Source organism: Pangasianodon hypophthalmus, chromosome 6, assembly GCF_027358585.1.
Source record: "Pangasianodon hypophthalmus isolate fPanHyp1 chromosome 6, fPanHyp1.pri, whole genome shotgun sequence".
Lineage (NCBI taxonomy): Eukaryota > Metazoa > Chordata > Actinopteri > Siluriformes > Pangasiidae > Pangasianodon > Pangasianodon hypophthalmus.
Genome location: NC_069715.1, coordinates 16,618,533 through 16,625,448, shown reverse-complemented (window position 1 = coordinate 16,625,448; position 6,916 = coordinate 16,618,533). Strand labels below are relative to the sequence as shown.

At 46.6% G+C, this 6,916-nt stretch overlaps 2 pseudogenes; both read right to left on the bottom strand.

Annotated features, from left to right (window-relative positions):
* Nucleotides 1-265: 265 nt before the first annotated feature.
* On the bottom strand, nucleotides 266-545 carry LOC117597619 (uncharacterized; annotated as a pseudogene).
* Nucleotides 546-1,248: 703 nt separating this feature from the next.
* Nucleotides 1,249-1,502, bottom strand: LOC113534849 (uncharacterized; annotated as a pseudogene).
* Between the last annotated feature and the right edge of the window lie 5,414 nt (nucleotides 1,503-6,916).

Sequence of the window (6,916 nt, the reverse complement as noted above, 5' to 3'; positions counted from 1 at the left end):
CCCTAACCTATAAGGGTGGGAGTGGGGCTGGGAGTGGGGCTGCTCACGTCACCTTACCCTGAGCCAGATTACTAGTTCCCAATCACTTATAGAGATAGCCATCATCCACCCATCCACTCACTCAGTCAGTTAGTCAGTGTTTAAGCCATCCTAAAGCTGTCTGTGGGGTTGGAGTTGCTTTGCTTACTTCTTTCTAGCCACTCTTATGGTTGTGGTCTTTGTGAAAGAAGAGGAAAAAAAACAACTTGTTTCTTTCAACATTTTGAAAAGGTGCACTATTCATGGAGGTACTGTAATACCAGGTTGATGTGTGGAGTAGATGGAGCAAGCCCCTCTCCCAGCTCTAAAAATCCATTTCACATAGAGTCCTCAAACAGAGAAAGCATCAGATACTGAATAAACAAGAAAAGCTTTTTGTTTTTTTATAGAAACAACCGCTAAACTACCAAGCAGTTTCCATAACTGCAACTAGGCCAAGGCTTACTCCTCTCTCCAGCTAGAAGCCTTGCCTACACTTCACCATAGCCAAAAGGCTGAGAAGCAATAACCCATGTTTTCCTCTGGCCTGAAGAACACCCCACGGTAAAGCGGTGACTCCAGAATGGTAGCCAGACTCCACCCCAAACAGATACTGGGCAATCTCTTTTGTCACCTTGATAGCTATTGGAAACAGGCAGAGCAGTAGCTATAGGTGTAGGATTAGATTAGATTTAGCAATGGGGCTGCTCAAGTCACCTTACCGTGAGCCAGATTACTAGTTCCCAATCACTTATAGAGATAGCCACCATCCACCCATCCACTCACTCAGTTAGTCAGTGTTTAAGCAATGGGCTGTAGTTGGTATTAAAACCTGTTATTCTCTTACTAAGCACAGCTCCAACAGTTACAAATAATATGTCCGCCCCCTTTTTTCTTAAGTACCAGATGGCACTCTGCTCTTTTTCTTGTGTGGGAGCTATAAAAGATATCAGAAGATGAGGGTGAGGGTGAGGGTGAGGGTGAGGGTGGGGGTGGGGATGGGGTTGCTCAAGTCACCTTACACAAAGCCAGATTACTAGTTCCCAATCACTTATAGAGATAGCCATCATCCACCCATCCACTCACTCAGTCAGTTAGTCAGTGTTTAAGCCATCCTAAAGCTGTCTGTGGCATTGGAGTTGCTTCGCTTACTTCTTTCTAGCCACTCTTATGGTTGTGGTCTTTGTGAAAGAAGAGGAAAAAAAACAACTTGTTTCTTTCAACATTTTGAGAAGATGCACTATTCATGGAGGTACTGTAATACCAAGTTGATGTGTGGAGTAGATGGAGCAAGCCCCTCTTCCAGCTTTAAAAATCCATTTCACATAGAGTTCTCAAACAAGAAAAGCTTTTTTTTGTCTTAAATAAACAAGTCACTAAACTACCAAGCATTTTCCATAATTGCTACTAGGCCAAGGCTTACTCCTCTCACCAGCTGGAAGCCTTGCCTACACTTCACCATAGCCAAAAGGCTGAGAAGCAAGAACCCATGTTTTCCTCTGGCCTGAAGAACACCCCACGGTAAAGCGGTGACTCCAGAATGGTAGCCAGAATGGTAGGGTGGGGGTGGGGCTTCTCAAGTCACCTTACCCTGAGCCAGATTACTAGTTCCCAATCACTTATAGAGATAGCCATCATCTGCCCATCCACTTACTCAGTTAGTCAGTATTTAAGCAATGGGCTGTAGTTGGTATTAAAACCTGTTATTTTCTCACTAAGTACAGCTGAAACAGTTACAAATAATATGTCCCCTTTTTTTTTTTTGTTTAAGTACCAGATGGCACTCTGCTCTTTTTCTTCTGTGGGAGCTATAAAAGATATGAGGGTGGGGGTGGGGGTGAGGGTGGGGGTGGGGTTGCTCATGTCACCTTACACAAAGCCAGATTACTAGTTCCCAATCACTTATAGAGATAGCCATCATCCACCCATCCACTCACTCAGTTAGTCAGTGTTTAAAAGTTCTAAAGTCCTAAAGCTGTCTGTGGGGAAACAACTTGTTTCTTTCAACATTTTGAGAAGGTGCACTATTCATGGAGGTACTGTAATACCAGGTTGATGTGTGGAGTGGATGGAGCAAGCCTCTCTTCCAGCTCTTCAGGAGGTTTACATACGGATAAGAGTATAATTTCTGTGAGATTGGGCCCGTTTTCAGGCTCTAGGTCATTTCTTCCCTGATCCCTCCTGAACACTCTTGGGCAGACTGTGGCACATTTGACTAGGGACTCTTGCACCTTGTTAACCCTCTTGTATAAGAGGAAGGCACAACTAAGTGTCATTATATAACCAATTGTGGTTGAAATGTAAAGGGCAGTGTCGGCAGCAGACCAGGACCAAATGATGGTGGAGCCGGGCCTTATGGGAGAGAGACGAAGAGGAGAACAAACCAAAACTTCAAAAGAAATTCTTTGCCTATTATGCAGTCAGGCTGTTGAAGGTTTCCCTATGCTAGTTGCTCTAATGATGTGTCAGTGTAGTGTAGGGATGACTGTCTGAGCTGTGTCAGCCTGTTCTGGCTCCTTCCCTTTGTGGTTTATGGGGACTCCAGTGCCTCTTGATCTGGTTGCGATGGACCCATTTGAGGATTGGCTCCTGCCGTCCTCAGCTGACCTTGATCCTGTAGGCGATGGGTGAGAGCTTATCTACAAGCTCACGGGATCCAGTCCAGTGAGGCAGGAACTTCTTGGACAAACAATGGGGAGCTGTTTGGCAGGGCTGAGCAAAGCTATAGTACCAGAGGGGAGTTTAGTCTCAATCTCTTTGGTTCACAGACATCTCCTTTTTCAGTTCTGTTGGTACATTCCACTTGGCAAGAGGAGATGGGGTGGTGGCTGATATGTAATTTTGCGTGTATGCCCAAGAGCTTCCGGACCTCTTGAATGATGTCGGCCATGAAGTGTGCGCCTTGGTTTGAATTCACCTTGAGGGGTAGTCTGAATCGTGAAAAGATTCATCGTCAAAAGGTTCATCAACAGACTGGCCGTGGTTTGGGCCGTGTCATTGCGTGCCAGGAGGCATTCCACCCATTTGGTGAATGCGCAGACAACAGTGAGGAAGTATTTGTTACCTCTTGTGGACCTCAGCACTGGTCCAGCCCAGTCTATTTGAAGGTCTGACCATGGGAATGTCATTCCTTTGCATTGTAATGGGGCTCTATGATTTGGATTTACAGCCTGGAACTGCAGAATACCAAACATCCTTTGACATATTCCACCACATCTTGTTGCATGCCAGGCCAACACACTACTTGTCTTAGTGTTTCATAGGTGGCTTTGATACTGTGGTGTCCAGCATAGGGTGTGTCATGGGCGTACATGAGCATAACCCCCCTTTGGCACTGAGGAACTACAAGTATAGGCTCAGTGAGATCCTCAGGGGCATGCAAGAGAACGCCGTCTTTGAGATGAAGCATGTGCTTTACTTTGTGGAGCTGTTGGAGGTCGGCAGAGTGCGTAAGGTCTGAGTCAGTAATGCGGTTAGTTTGAGGGTTGGAAAGGTGAACCGTTAGGACTTTGAGTGCAGGATCGGAGGCTTGTAGGGCAAGGAGATCTTCAGTAAAGACGAGAGGTTGTAGGCTGATGAGGTTGGTGGCAGGGGCCTGCACTGCGGCAGCATGCTGGCAGCGGTTGACAGCGGAGACAACTGGGTCGGGCCGGAGGGGCTGAAATGTCCAATGATTGCCATGCAATGCGCCTGATTTGGCGAGGATGTCAGTTTTGTCATTATATTCCTTGTCTTGCCCTGGTTGTCATGAGTGGCCACAGACCTTCTTCCAATTTATGAGCTTGTCATTTTCTGTGATGATGGCATCGCACATTTGGAATAGATCTTGGTGTTTGACTGGTTTGTTGTTAGATGTCTTGAACCTATTTTGCTTCCATCCTGGTCAGTGGCATGTGAAGCTAAGTTGGGCATAATTTGAGTCAATACAAATGAGGAGTTCTTTGATGTTATGGGCTGCAGCAATTTGGAGAGTGATGAGGATAGCCGCTATCTCTGCATATTGCGATGAGTGGGGGCCCAATTTGAAGTGTCATGGTGGGCAGGGTTCATCGTTGAGCCAAACAATGCCCGTCCTCGCCTTCATGTTGCCTGGGTGATTGTATGTGCGACCATCAACGTAAGCTGTGGGCATGTTTTGGCAAACATTCTCCTCAAATTACTTGTGGTTTGTTTGCTCCGGTTGTGGGGGTTCCACAGATTCTGATGTCCCGGATGGAGGGTCATCAGCCATGTAGCTATGCGTGCGTTGGTGACCATACCGGCCCGGATGTGTTGGCTGTTGAGGAATGTAACAGATTGGTGGCAGGTCTCAATGATGACTTTCTGTGCCCCAATGTAGTTGTAGAAGCGTTGGATGGCCCATACTGTGCAGAGCAAGGCTTTTTCGCAGTCTGAGTATTTTCACTTAGGTGGAAGCAATCTTGCTGGCGTAGCGCATCTTTTAAGATTTGCTGGACTTGGCCATCGAAACCCAGGGTAAGGTTTTTCTACCACTGGGGCATCTATCGTGTTTGTGCTTGAGGAAGATCCCTGTTCGTGTCACGACTCTGCAGGCTGAGTGGAGATGGTGTACACTGCAAGGTGTGCGTCGTTTGTCAGTTCTGTCCTGCAAAAACTTTCTTTGGTTTCTGGCAGAATGGAAGTGATGGCAATGGTTTTGCATGGTGCTGTGAACACTGTGTCATCTGAACTTCCTTCTGGCAGCAGCTGTTCTGGTATGGGGCCTATGACAGGTAAGGTGAGTTTGAAGTCACTCTTCGCTCTTTGTAATGGAACCTGGTGCGGTCATTGTGCTGGATACCTTCCAGTGCCAGTCCTTGCTCTTGGGTTGAGGACTGTTGGTGATTTGGCCTCTTTCTCTGAGGCCACCTTCTGTTTGCCATAGGCCTTGTGTGCTAGGTCACGCATATTTTTGGGCCGTCATAGTGTGAGGGCAGGCCATGACCCCCCAGGTTGCAAATTACTCCAGAGTGCAGGCTCCGTAGGAAGAGAGTCTTGAAGTTCACATCTTCTTCCATTCCTGGTTCGTTCCAGGCCCCAAAGTAGGCTCTCCTGAATCGGTTATAGTAGGCCTGGGGAGCTTTGTTTTGGTTCTGTTTGATGTCAAGGGCAGCTATTAGTCCTTGCTCTGACACTGGGTCTGCGAATTCTTTGAGTAGGGCCTCTTGAAGTAGCTGATAGTCCATCCTTATGTGGATAGGCTGTCAGTCGAGAAAGCATCACACTTCCAGGCTGGACGTGGTTAGGAACAGATAGCGTCTGTCTCTGTCTGTAGTATCTGGCCTCATTTCTAGCCTCCTGGGGCACCTGATATGAATTGATTAATATTCCTGGCCAGTTTATCCAGGTCTCAAGGTCAGGCCATGTACAGCTTTAGGGTCTGTGTGGGTGGATCCTGGTTTCCTGTTTGCAGTCATGGGTTCTTCAGAGGGGGCTGGTGAGGTTCTGGTTTGTGCTCCCTCACCCCCTGTGTCTTGTATCATTGCGCTCCTCTCTGGCACATTCCTGCTGTTGACTCAGACTCCCAACCTCATTTCAGGCTTCTCCCAGGTGGCTTCTCCCAGGCTTCTCCCAGGTGGCTTTCCAAGGCCCTGATTTGGGCGTTCTTGTCTTTGAACTCCAATTTGGCTTTATACAACAGTTGCTGGGTCAGCTCAAGGTGAAGGTTGGAGTGATGTTCGCTTAGCTTTAGCTGGGCGATTAGGTCATCACACCTCTTATGTGATTGTCGAGTTGCAATTGGCTCTGGAGAGAACCCCCCCCTTTATCCGATGAAGTAGAATCTTCCTGTTTACTAGGATTCAGCAGGATGTGGAATAAGACAGTTTTTTTTTCTTTCAGGATGAGGAAATACTATTATGAGAGGCTTATTCCTCAGGGGTGAAGAGATGCAGACAAAAACTTATTTCTACTTTTCCCTTTTAACGTTTAAGAGAATTGACTGAAAGTTTAAAATTGCTGCGATTTCTACAGGAATCTTTGGAATGATTTTAGGTTCTTTTAGGGTTTGTTGATAGTTCACACAGGCTGGATCTCTGGATGGAAAAGATGGGTAGTTGAAGGCAGAAAGGGCAGGAGCAGTTAGAGTATAGTGGATCGAATCAGATTAGTTCACTGACATGTGGTGTGAATCCTGTGAACCCACACGATCATACACAATGCTTGAAACTTTTGAGGGGTAGCCATGTTTCCTATTGTGGGCCTTTGGTGAGTAGTTCCTATCCAAGTGGAACTTGTCGGGCGAGGACACCCCTCCTCCGGCCACCCACCATTCACACTGCTGGTGAGGACCCAGACCCACTATGTCTTGCGCTCAGCGATATCCAACACAACAAGACTTTTAGCACAAAGGGACAGCACTCAAAATGGAGTGTCAGCACCCCCTGCTCAGGGGTGGTATGCTGAACCAACAAATTGTCTGTCCAATTGCTGATGTCTGCGAGTGGTGCTGATACGCTGGGTAGTGTCGTGGGTGACTTGGAGCCAGATGGGCCAGACTGCCAAGAACTCACAAGGGGAAGAAACAATCGCTTCAAGGCCAAGGAGTTAGGGTCCGATATCTTAGCAATAAATATCATAGTGTAATAAAATAATGATCATGTGACTTTAACTTTGTGGTGAAGGGTGGTGTTTTTAGTTAACTTTAGTCTCTTTCTTAAGTTTAACTTTAACACCATAACTGCTTATTCATCTGTATTTGGTTAGAGGAGTACAGAGGAGGCAGTAAACAACAAAAAAAGTAAATGAGACAGAGTGAGGGAGAAGTACGAGAATTAATCACTTCCATGTTGCTCACAACACACGCTATAGTCAGTGGTTATGAGCTACAGGATGCTAATTGCTAACCTCTAACCTTTCATGCTAGTGGTATTATCATAGCCTACATGTAAACACTGCC